Below are 13,127 nucleotides of genomic sequence, written 5' to 3' on the forward strand. Positions count from 1 at the left end.
TATATTCCAGACCTGAGCCCCATAACGACTGTGGTCAAAATCACCGCTTCCTGGGGGCAAAGCTGAGGAGTGGGGTTTAACTGAGAGGATGGGGGTGGAGGAAGCTCAAAACTTTACTCTTTTATTTAATGCATTTCTATACTGTTTGAATTTGTTTTTAACAAGTCTGAATTGCATTATTTTTATTCTTAAAAAAAAATAAAGGTAACAGGAATTTCTCACCTTGAGGTACTTTTCAACGGTGTAACTCTATTTTAAATTTGGGATGGGGGAAGAGGCAAACAGTAAGATATGCCTCAATCTCCGCCCCCTCCCCCTGATTAGAATATTTCAGTGACATTTCAATGTGCTGGAGGTCAAGTTCAAAGTCATTAACAGGTTCTCTTTGATTTGGCCACTTGCCAGCCTGTACAGTGTCATCACCAACCCTCCAACTCATAGACCCGGTCCTCAACCGTAACTCACTGGGATGTAGAGTTCCTGGGATTCACCATGCTTTCTGATACAAATTCTTTACGAAGGCTGCTCCTTTGCCTGTAAAGATATCCTTAGCTGCCTAACACTGATTCTGTCGGTCAAGACTCAGTTTAAGCACCGCCTTCTCAGGAAGGTCTGGCCCACCAGCTCTCTCCACCCCAGACATGGTAGTGCTGGTCCTAAGTGTTCCATGTCGTCAGGCATACTTCCTGTACTATATAACTCGTTGTACCCTGCTGCCACTTTATATCTGTGTCTAGGTGAGACCCCCTGAGGGTAGAAGCTGTGCTTTGTGTCTCCGGGCCCCATTGCACACGGCCCTAGTGCTGGCCGCAGGAGGCCCTCACCAGTGGCTGTTGGAGGGTGAAATGCTCACACCCTCTCTCTGGGATCTACTTGTTAGCAACCTCCAAGAAATATGAGAGTCTGAATTTTTAAATTCCTTTCAGATCACTTAAAAAAATGTAGAACATAAAATTTAGAATCACAAATCATAGCACTTCAGAAGTGGAAGGGATTAAGAGTTATCAAGAGGAGTTATTTTCAATCAAGAGTCTGCGCATTAGTGCGGGTTTTCATAGCCTAATGCAAAGGAAGAAAAATATGAGCGATGGAGCAGGCTTTAAAAAAAGTCAGGTTAAATGCATTTGGTTTATTCATGCTTTCTCATTCAGAGATTATGTCTCCCTCTCATTTTAAGGTTATTTATAAATAATGTACTAGTAAGCTTTATTTGTTTAATAATTGGTTGTTAAAAAAAAATCTGGAAGCCCCAACTCCTGTGACTGTCCCCTCAGCACTAATACCAGAGATTAGAGCTTTGCATGTGGCCAAAGAAGACATTTTTCAGTCCAGTACCCTTCTTTCATTGTGTGTAATGCAGCTGTGCACAGACAAAAATATTCTGTATATTTGGTGTGACTGGTTTTCTCTTCGGCACTTTAAATTCAGCAACGAAACAGTCAGTTACCCTGTTTGTTGTGTTATTGCCAGAAACAAGCCTGCTCTCTGAGAGGTGCCTGTAACCACGCGGTATTGCTGTTGGTGTTGGGTGCAGTTTTAAGGCATGTTAGAGTCTAGAAGTGATATATCTATGTAATGTTATTATTGACTTTGACATGGAAATAAAGACTCATTTCTTTCACTTTTTGTTTGCTTCCTGAGTTCACAGGTGTTTAAGCACTTTTTTAAAAGAACGTAAAGTGACTGTGAATTTGGCATCTGCTTTAATTCTAATTTTAAGCATCTGAGTACCATCCAGCTCAGAAATTCCACTTCTGAGAATTGTTCATAAGAAAACAATGAGAGATGGGTGCAGAGATGTATGTGTAAAGGTGTTTATTAAAATGCTTGTGATAATAAAGGTTAGAAAAAAACATAAATGCCCAGAAATAGAGAATTGGCTAGACACATTTTGAAATAGTCACTCCACTGAAGGTATGTTGGTTATTTAAAATGTTTGTATTTTTATTTTTTATAGACTTGTCTGTAATTTTTCATTTTTATCTACCACAAACATGTGCTTAGGTAATTAAGCCTACCTCACTGCTTCATCCAAAATAATGTTCTTTGTTCTTTTAATGCTTTTTCCTAATTCTACATTATTAATACCATTTGATAGCCAAGGTTCAGCAAATGCAGGAACGGTGTTCTAATTTTTCAGTTTTAGCTTTTACACTTTCTGTTATTATGTAGTTAAGCCTAACTTTGACACCGGCCCCTGAGCTGCTACAGATAAGCACACAGTCCAACGGGGAGCTGTCATCTTCATTTCGGGCACTGTGTTCTCTGGCAAGTTCATGTATGAGGTCTGCACATTCGAACTCGGCCTGTGTAGGGACAAGCACAACCACAAGCTGGAAGATCGAGAAGACGTTTGAAGATGTAACCAATCTAAGTGTTCACTTTTCCTCTAGACACGACTGCAGCTTGGCTGGCAGTAGGGATGTTGGCCATGAGACCCGCCAGGGCTGCAGCATTTCGGCCTGAAAACCAGAAGGAAGAGCCTCCTTAGCATTTCCAGCCCCAAAGTAGTCTGTCTGCGAGAGGGAGACAAGAGGCGCCTGATCACATCATAGCTATGTATGCCTGTGCGTGTGTGCATGCGTGTGTGTGCGTGCGTGCATGAGTGTGTCAGAGAGGAGAGATTGAGAGAGAGGTGAGAGGGAGTGTGTCACATGGGTTTCTGGTATCTTTGGCACTAGGTAAATTTGCCCTTTTATAGTTCTTATAGCCTCCAATAATTCTTCCTAGTAGTTGTTCTAATTTTAATTAGTTCATTCATTACATGTTTAATGTCTGACTCTTTCTAGATTGTGAAAGACATGAGACAGGGCTCCCTCCCCCCAGTCCTCACTCCCCACACCCCGTTTCTCCAGTACCTTGCACAATGCTTTTGCATAGGTAGTGAGGATTTAATAAATATTGGTGGAATAAATGCCTGTATGGGTCTTAAAAACTCTTCTTCTTTTTTCACTTTTGTCTAACAGCTTTTTCTCTGGCTGCTCTAACTTTCTTTCTCCTTCCAGCTACTCCTTAAAGCCATTTCTAGAGCAGAAGAGGACCGTTTTACCAAACCGAAGAAGGTGCTTGCTGGCTTCTCCTGCAGCAGAAGGTAGGTCTGCTCCCCAGTTGCTGTGAGCTTAGAAAGGTGAGACCTGGGCCTCAGCCCTGCTCTGTGGCTGTTAGGGTTGGTGTTTGCTCCTGCCTTTTCTAGCTGCTCCTGTGCTCTGGATAGTTTTGTGACCAAAGCCAAACATGTGTTTCGAAGTCTATAGTAACACAGGGCTGTAGACTTTTTAGGAGGACTGAACGGTATCTCCATCTATCTTTTATTTGTGCAGCATTCTGCACTTGGCCTCAGGAGAGCTCGGTGATTGTCTGTTTTGTTTGCTGCCCTGTCTGCATCCCTAAGGACAGCGCATGAATGCCCACTGTCCTCATAGCTGTCGAATGTCATATCGTGTTTGATGTGCCATTTCAGCTGTAGTTCACTCAGTTAAGAACTTAGAATGGATGCTGTTTATGGAGAGAGCCACTCTCTGCCCATCCTCTCCTCAAAATTACAGTTCCAATACCTTGCTACACAACCCTTCTACACTGGACGCTACTCTCCCACTTTCCTTTATAGAACAGACCATTAATATTGTCACCGTGTGCTAGACAGTATGGCTGACCTCTGACAAATAGCCAGATATTTCTCCAGCAAAATGATTTTTTTTTTGAAGCAATAAAGAATTACAATTCGGGCCATGTGATCTAATGGTGAACCATGTGCAATCCAGAAAAACTAAGGAGGTGAAAGCTCCTTTATGGACTTGGGAGGGGCTGCTGAGACCTGGAGAAAACTGAAAGTTCATTCGTTGTAGAGTGACTTTTCATTGGCTGACCGGTTACTGGCCAGGGGGAATCCTGTCTTCCTCCCTCTGAGGTCTTGAAGTAGTCTCACTTCCTGTGGAGGTGCAAGGGAGGTCTCTTCCCTCTGGGGTCAGTAGTAGTGTTGAGTGATGTGTGTGTGTGTGTGTGTGTGTGTTTTCCCTCTTCAAGTCTCCTGACACCATTTTAAATGAGGTTTTTGTTTATTAATTTTCACAGTGTGTTGTTATAAATTTCCAAATCTTCTGATCGATCACAGACTTTACAAATATAACAGATCAGCTTTTCTGTTTATAAAATTCTGTACTTTCAAATCAATGTTTTCCATAAGAATACTGATCTTTTTCTATGTGATTCAGAAATCAGAGGACAAATGGTTATAATATATGCTAAACTTAAAATTAGTATGCGTCCTTTTATAAACAAGAACTCAGTCACTTCCCAGTTTGCCTTGTCTCTCAGGAAGCTCTGAGCTGAGATTTGTGCCCTTTTGTGCTTCCTATTCTTACCCTCAATTTTCTGAAATAGGCTTTTCATCTCTGTTTCCCTTCATTACCTTGTTCTTTTAACCTTTAAAAAAATTATGGCATTATGTGTTGTTGAAAGTGGTATCAAATTCTCCTTGGTAGATGGCAAATTATAATTAATGGGAGGAAAAATATCCCCCTAACCACACACAGGTGCTTTGCAAAGCCTGCGTTCTATGATGCCACCAATGCCCCGTTCTAACTCACTTGATATGGACCTTTGATTTAATGAGCATGATTTCTCCAGTGTCACCGGCCTGGGAGACACATGTGTTATGCTAGAACATTGCATACAGCAGGACGGGCCTGGGGTTTGGGGTCAGTGGAACTGGGTTCTCGTTACAAATCTACTTCCTTGTGGAGTGATCTTGGACAAGACACCTAACCTCTCAGTTTCCCTTCTGTACGTTGGGTATAAAAATCACCTGAAAATACATGTCCGTGAGTTTGTAAACATTATAGCTGTCCACATTTCTGTGCCCCTCACAAGTCTGCTCTGTATATTTCTCAAGGTCAGGGACTTCGTCCTATTCATATTTGTGTCCCCAAGGCCTGGTCTCTTGGTGTGAATGGAAGACAGATGCAGGGGACACTCCATGTGGCGATGCTGAGTTACTCAGCGTTCCCTTTCAGACACTCTGCATTGACAAACCTTCATTTGTGAGCTGGTTTTCACCGAGTACCTTTCCATGCTTCCTGCTGCCCCCAGGGTATTCAACTGAAGGAGGAGTAGAGATGATAAACACAGAAAAATGGAAGCACACACTCACCATTACAGAGTCATCATGTCAGAGGTCACAAAAGAGTGACTTAGGGCTGTGGTCCCCAGCTTTTTTGGTACGAAGGACCGGTTTTGTGGAAGACAATTTTTCCATACACTGGGGTCGGGGGGATGGTTTCAGGATGATTCAAGTGCATCACATTCAAGAGCACCTCTTGCTGTGTGGCCCGGTTCCCAACAGGCCTGGACCGGTGCTGGCCCGTGGCCTGGAGATTAGGGACCCTGGACTTAAGAGATAAATCTGCCTCAAGACAAGCTCTCTTTGGCTCAGATTTTAATTTTTAAGTGTAAGCCAATCATTTAAAATCCAGAGGTGGGGATTTGCCTTCTCTTGAAATTATGCAGCGCTGGTCAGTCCGGGCCAGGTCCCTGCACTGGGACAACTGACGAATGTAGCCTCCACAATTTCAGGCGTGTCCCGGACAGTTCTCCATGGAGACTGAACCCACCACTGCTGGTGTCACCTGAACACCAATCAGATAGGAGCTGCCACTTATTATCGTGTTTCTTATACATGCACTTACTATGTAGCATTCACTGGACACCAGGCACTATCTAAGCTCTTTGGGCATTCTGTCTGTCTGTCTATCTGTCTGTCTATCTTACAAGTAAGGAAACTGAAGCATAGTTAGTTTGTGGTGGATCAAAGATGCAAATCCTGACCATCTGGCTTCCAAATTCTTGTTCTTAATCACTCAGCTGTATCGCATCTTGGTGGGGAGGGGAGGATATCAAAATTCATACTTAACCACAATGCAAAGCTGTGACACAGCCTCTCGTCCAGGAAACTGTGCTCTGCCTAATTAGAGAAGACTTCTCAAAAGGAATGACTTTGTAGAGTTTTCAACATAAAAAGAGGTATTAGTCCAGACATGTCGAATGCCCTATGCAAAGGCCTTGTTGGAGATCTGAGAGCTGTGCAAATGGACAATGGGCGAGGCTGACTGAACTGAATGAGGACACAGACAGAAGACAAGCAGGAGGTGAGGTGTGGCAGCTGGGACCCATGACTTGGAGCTTAGATCTGATACCCGAGGAAAGCAGACCGTCCTGGGTGGTTGGGTAGGTAGGCGATAAGGTCGAAGTCCTGTTTGACCAACCGTGATGTGGGACGAACTGGCATTCTTACAGGAGTCCTGCTGAACTTCATTCATTGCTTTCACAATGTAAGAAAGTCGGTTTTGTAACACAGGTGTCCCTACAATACTGGCCTGACTGTTTACTTCTGCTTCAGTCCCTGAGCATATGAGCAAATACTTCAGGCACTTATAACGAGCAGAAACTTGAGACAGAGCTTATCTTGTAATGCTGGGTTTTGCATCATATCCAGGGTGTGGTGTTACTTTAGAAGGCAAGTTAAATAATTATGTGTTTACAGATTGAGCAAACAGCGTATATGCTCTGAAAGGGCTCAGGATTTATACTTAGAGAGCCCAGTGAACTAACTTATTCAGCTGGACAGCAGGCTTGGTGCCTGGATGTCTCAATTGGTCACAATACATTCAAATATATGTGTGTGTACATGCATGTACTATACATGTAGGTACATATTCAACACATGTGTGCATGTGCGCACACACACATACATGGTTACATTGAACATTTATGTAGCACCTTGTGTTTAATCATACTTGTTCACAGAGCAACCCAGGTAGGCTTAGACATGGTAAATGAATCAACTGAAACTGATTCAGGCAAGCCTAGGTCATTGATCCAACCAGCATATGTCCTCTTTTTTACATGTGATCTATTAAACATAGTACTCTGTGTTTTTGATGTTCTCCAACAACATAATGAAGTGACAAAAATTAATGTTAAAAGCATCAGGGTCACCTAAACTGCCTTCTTTAGAAAATAAAATGTCAATTTAGACAGTTACATATTTTTTTCTTTTGCTCTATTATTATCTCCCTCTCCTAGGGAGAGACTGGAAGTGTGTTTACTTCTCTGTTCTTAACAGGGCTGGTCAACTATTGTCAACAGTAAGTGTTTATAAACATTAGTAATAATCACCCACAGCCCACACCCCTGCCTCGTCTCTGTTTCCCTGGTTTATTGCCCTTAGATAATTTCTCCCTTTTCCATTCTTGCGTTTTCAAGGACAATGCAAGGCGCAGTAGTTATCTGATTTAGGGCTTTTTAAACACATTTGTTATTCTAGCTTGATAACAAACCTACAGGCAAGCTCTCAAGCACTGACTTGCCCTTTCACTTCTCATTCCAGTTTACACTGTCTTAAAGTGAAGGGCTTTGAAATTATCTGCTTGATTGGGCTGCATGTCACTGCTATCTGTAGAAGTGGCTTTAGGATACAGGTGTTGGCTTCTCGGGCCTCCTTTGCTGTGATTTTACATGCCTGTTTTTATTGCTACACTAGCTTTGTAGACCAGGCCACATCCTTGGCTTCCTGTGAGGGGAGTGGGAAGGGTACACCTTGGATTGTTCTGTTCCCTTTGAAGTATCAGCAGATGCCGTCTGAGTTTGGCCCTGCTTTGCTCTGGTCATTCAGGTGTTCTGGACTTCAACTCCTGCTAAGACTTCTGGTGCCCTTGGAGCTGAGCCAGGAGAGGCAGGAAATGACTTCCCGAAGAACGTGGTTCCTGTCCTCTCAGAACCAGAAAAGGGACGGCCACGGTGGGGCCAGCAACCCACCCCAGGTGAGTGTCAGTGTCCGTATTCGTGAAGTGGGAGGGCCAGACCTGTCTGCCTCTACCATCCTTTTCTGCTTGAATAATCTGTGAGCCAAAGAAGACTAAGAACATATATAAACTGCAAATTCTGTAATTTTATGAATCCTCTGGAAAAATGGAATTCTGGCACCGGCCAACCGGACTGAGATAGAGTTTGCAGTCAATGGAATTAAGGTTGAACCCAGTCTCCCAATTCCTTGCTCTGTTACCTTTAGTAAAGTAGTTCTCCCTGAGTCTTAGTTTTCTTATCTTCAAAATGAAAATGCTGCTATGTGGTAGGGTTGTTGTCAGGATTTAATACATATACATAGTACATGTTAAGGGCTGCATGCATAGCTGATGCACCGGTCACCCTGTGAATAGTGAAAGTTAGTATGGTGACTCTGAAGATGGTAACATTATACAGTAAGTCCTCACTTCAAATCGTCGTTGATAGGTTCTGCAACTTTAAGCGAAACGATGTATGACAAAACCGATTTTATCATTGGCTAATAGATATAAACAAGAGCTAAGTTCCTACAGCATCTCCTCAACCTTATCAAAAAGGGATTTCAGTGAAATGGTGTTATTGGAGAACCTGCCGTGTGTGGTTTTTGGAATAGCTAAGGGTTTGCAATACATTCCATCCAAGGAGAATAATGTGTGAAGAAGCCGTTGAAGCTGAAGGAGTAAGAATGACTTTGAGAATATAGCACCTACTGAAAGAAAGGATGCAGCAAATGGAATAAGAAATCAAGGGGAAAGGCTTGGATGGACAAGCTCATTTATTCACTGATTTCTAGCACTAGTTACAGGTATAGATATTTTTGCTGAGAAAAGTTCCTCCTTCTCAGTTTAGTCTTGTGCCTTGTCCAGCATTTTATCTTCCAGACACAGAGTCGTTCTTAGTATTCAAAGACGGTGGTATATTGATGATATATGGTTACTCTTGTTATCCGTAGAAGATGTGGGTGTGTCTCAAAAGACCCAACTCAGCATCAGCAGATTTTCCCCAGTACCCAAAGGGGGAGATTGGCTTTATTTTGCAGCTACTGTCAAAGCTTGTCGCACCTGCCACTTTTACTGTTCCTGCAAACACCTGGTTTCTTGACAACCCCACCTTAGTTTAGATCTTCTTAACCTTGGGCTCTGCTAGGTCTTAGGGGATTTGAATGTCCTTGGAACTCTTTGCAGAATTGCACGTATATGAGCATATGTACGTTTTGAGGGGACAAAGGGCAAAGTGATCAGATTCAGAAAAGTCAAAAACTGCTGCTAATGGTGTCTTGGACTAGGAAAGAATTGGAATGACTTCATGAGCTGAAAGGGTGGCACAACACAAACACAGAGTGCTCCCCAATTCCTATTTGCTTCTGCATGTGCATGTTTGATACTCCCGCATCTTCCCCTTCACCCTGACAATGTAATGGCAGAATCGTATAGTTTCAGAGTAGCTCTCTATGACATGCCAGGGTCTGATTGAATGGCCTGGAGAATCTCTGCTAGTTAGAAACTTTGTATGTTTTTCATTGTCCCTAGAAAGAGCATTACTTTTTTTTTTTTTTTTAAGGAAGGCTAAAGTGTCAAGAATAAGGTTTCCATGGAAGGAAATGAAAACCAATTTCAATATCAACAACCTCAAAGTGTAAAGTAAAAGTGGCAGGGTGAGATTATTAAAAGAAAAGAAGGAAAAGTACTTGTCTTCCAGATTTCATTTGCAAAAAGAATCAGTCCTTTGTATTTGGCTTTGCCTCCAGGCCAGAAAGGGCCACAGGGCCACATCCCAAGGCAGGTTTTGGCTTCGTTCACTCTCTTCCTCCTCCTTCCCTTCCTCCTCCTCCTCTTCTTCCTCCTCTTCTTTCTTCTTCTCCTTCTCTCTCTCTCCTCACTTCTCTCTCTCTCTCACACACAAACACACACGCATTCATCTTTAAAAGGTATAACCTTTATAGTGTCATCAGTGTTAGGGTTTAGAGCATCTTTAGCATGTGTTGGACACTGAAAGTCTAGGATAGGAAAGGAAGTCAATTTTAGTCGAACCTGATTTGAAACACAGAATTTCTCCTTTAAGAAAGGGAAGGAAATAAATAAATAGAATTTGTTGAGCCTCTGTGAATTCAAAGCTGCTATTAATCTTTCTACCAAATTATTATCTAGTGCTTATTGGATGCTGGACATAGTGGTTTTTCTCTAGAAGTTTCCCTCCTAGTTTAGAGACAGACCTCACATACATGAAACAGCTAAGGAAAATGAAGGGTGGTCAGACTTCTGAGAAAAGAAAGATCAAGCAGGCGGGAGAATGCACCAGATCATCAACAGACAAATACTGAATGTCCTTCAGCAGGGGAGTGGTTAAGTCAAGGCAGTGGTCTCAGATGATGGAGTGCTATTCAGCAGCCAAAAGTAATGGGATGAATCCACATGTAACCATATGGATATGTCTCAGATATTGTGAAATGGATAAAGCATTTTTAGGACCTGGATAGCCTTATATCAAATATGTAAAAAAAACCCCACATAAAATAACTTCACTTATTCTGTTTGTGTTCGAGTGTGTGTATGTGTGTGTGTGTGTGTGTTTAAAGATCTGGAAGGAAGCACATTGAACTCATAATCAGGTCTACCTTTGGGGATGGAAAGGAGATCAGGATAAGGGTGTCAGTCATAGATATCTTTGGTTTCATCTGTGTTGTGCTGGTTTTGCTTTTGGTGATTTGCTCCGGGAGTCTAGAGGCCCAGCTGCAGCACCCGGCCTTCTCCTAATGCACCACACAGCTTCCTGGTTTCCAGGGCCTCGCAGGGGTTCTGAGAGCTGGGTCTCTTCCATTTTTTTTTGAGGCTTCCAGCACAGTATAAATGAAGACATGCTAAAAGAATGTTACCACCAGCACAGTACATTTTAAATGTACATATTTAGGCATTAAAGTTGTGTGACGAGTCCTTTCTCTTTAATCCTGTTGGTGCATCTGTGTGACACCATCAAATGTCTACATTTTCAGTCTTGAGCCGATGGCCTTTCTGTCCCACTCCTGTAAGAGGCCCAGGGAACCCGAAAAAGCCCTGCATGAAACAGGCTGAGGGACTGCCAACGGAAGGGCCTGTGAAGGCAAGTCCTAGCACCTTTAGTCCTTCCCCAGGGTTTAAGTTCTCTCGCAGGCGTGGCGTTTGGATCTACAGTGTCTCTTTTGCAAAGTGGGTTTGGTTTCAGCACACTAAGCAGTTGTCCTACAACATCAAATAGGGAAAATTTTACCTTTCCAACCATCCTCCCCTTCCTCCCTTCAGGGCATTTAAGGTCAAACAGGCTCTCACTGCACACCCTGTGCCAGCCCGGCCCAGCCCTGCCTCCCCCACATCCAGGCAGGGAGAGCCGGGGCCAGATGCACCACGGCAGTTTCATAAGCCTGTAACGTGTCCAACCGTTTTCCTTCTCCAGTGGGAAATGTTCATCCTAGGAAAGAGTTGCACAAAACATTAAACTGTGCATCTATGTCACTTTATACACAGGAGATGGATTGCATTTTGAAGTCTTTACTTTTGCACTTCGGGAAATTCTTATATAAATATCTGGAGAATTTAGCAGCTTTAGCCAATCACGAACACACTTTTGAAATGTTTTGGAGAGGTTTATACCTCCAGCCTCCCTCTTTTCAATGTTACATTAAGAGTTTATGTATTATCCAAGCGTTCTCCTTACGACAGCAGCACTGGTCATTTGAAAGAATACATTCATCCAAACAAACTCTCCAAAGTGAACCAAATGCTAATGCACATTTTATTGGATGAAAAGACAAACAGTATAATTATACTTGAATTTCAGGGAACCAAAGGTAGTAAAACAAAGTTTACACCAGAGCCCAGGGCAGGGTTTGCAAGTTAGCCATACATGCGTTCGTTTTTCCAAGCTTGGAAAGTTAGCTAAAATGAGCTGAGGGCTACTTTGCCAGATTAACAAAGAGGAAAACGTCTCTCAGTTTTTCTTTTGTTCTTTCCAGCTCCTGCTCAAGTGCACACTGAGCCAGCAGGTTCACCAGAAAGCTATTGAACTTTTGCTGGAACACATTATGCAGGGTGAATTTCTTCTGGAACGTTGCCAAGGGTTTTTTTTACGCCTCTGTAATAGGCATTTCTTGAGCATTGTCATTTAGCCAAGCAAAGAACATTTGCTTACAGGATAGAAAAAATGTTTAAAAATTCTTGTTTGTTTGGAAGCAGGTTAAATAGCAATATGATCTTAGGGTAGGGCAGAGAAAAGTACTCATTTCTCTAAGTGATCTGATTAGGTTACTTAACATTTTTGTTTGTTTGTTTTGCTTTTTTGCTTTAAGCAGATTCATAATTTTTACTAAAATAATTATACATTAATGTTGTCTTCTAGAAAGTATCTTCCAGTGCCTACCATTTCGATGTGTTTAGTTGTTTTTCAAAAGTGAATTTTCACTTTAGCAAATTTCTTACATGTTTGTTTTTATAGGAGCTAGTAGTAATAGCTAAGAAACTTTGGAGGTGCAGAGAACAGGCTAAAATAGAAATTCTTTTTTCACTTTCAATTCCAGAGCTATGTCATTAAATATTTTAAAAAAGGAAAACATGAAAATGTTCTTTAAATTAGAGCAGGTAGTATTTTGAAGTATTGCAAATTTTATGATAAATTCCAAGTTCAGTCAATACATAATCATTTTCCCAGAAATTATTCTCTATTAAACAGTACAATTTGACCACAAAGCACCTCACTTTATGATGTTTCTATTAGTACCAAGTTCTCACAGTCTCTGCATTGCTCAGTGGTGTACGAGAGCTCTCTCTAACTGTGTCAAGGGAAAACCCTAACTTTAACCACTTGAGTCTTGCCATTCATCAGTGGTGTGGTCTCGGGGAAGTTCTTTCACTTCTCTCAGCTTCAGAGTCCTCATCTGTAAAATAGGAATAATGATACTTAACTCACAGGGCTTCTATGAGGATCAGACATGTCTGTAAGGAACCTCAACAGTGCCTAGCATACTATAAAGGCATACAAAATATTTCTTTCTCATCTTTCCCAATTCACTCCAGCAGTACAAGTCAATCTGGAGGTTCAAATAGGCAACACTGTGATTTAAGTTAGGATTGTGTTGTTTTAACGTTAGGATATTTCTGGCTGCTTCGTTTTGTACATGGACTTTAAATATGCATGTTTCTATAGACATTCTTTTTTTAAAAAAGATTTTATTTATATTTTTAGAGAGGGGGAAGGAGGGAAAAAGAGAGGGAGAGAAATATCAATGTGTGGTTGCCTCTTCAGCGCCCCCAACTGGAAAC

General features: G+C 42.0%; 1 long non-coding RNA gene across 1 annotated transcript in view; it reads left to right on the forward strand.

The window, feature by feature from the left end:
- Window positions 1-2,400: 2,400 nt before the first annotated feature.
- LOC139440832 (uncharacterized) overlaps window positions 2,401-13,127 on the forward strand; it is a 37,970-nt gene continuing 27,243 nt past the window's right edge. The window contains exons 1-3 of the long non-coding RNA XR_011651074.1: window positions 2,401-2,559; window positions 3,006-3,091; window positions 7,670-7,817. This is a non-coding gene — a long non-coding RNA (uncharacterized lncRNA). The remainder of the gene's footprint in view (window positions 2,560-3,005; window positions 3,092-7,669; window positions 7,818-13,127) is intronic.

This window comes from Desmodus rotundus, chromosome 4 (assembly GCF_022682495.2).
Source record: "Desmodus rotundus isolate HL8 chromosome 4, HLdesRot8A.1, whole genome shotgun sequence".
In the NCBI taxonomy this organism is placed as follows: Eukaryota; Metazoa; Chordata; class Mammalia; order Chiroptera; family Phyllostomidae; genus Desmodus; species Desmodus rotundus.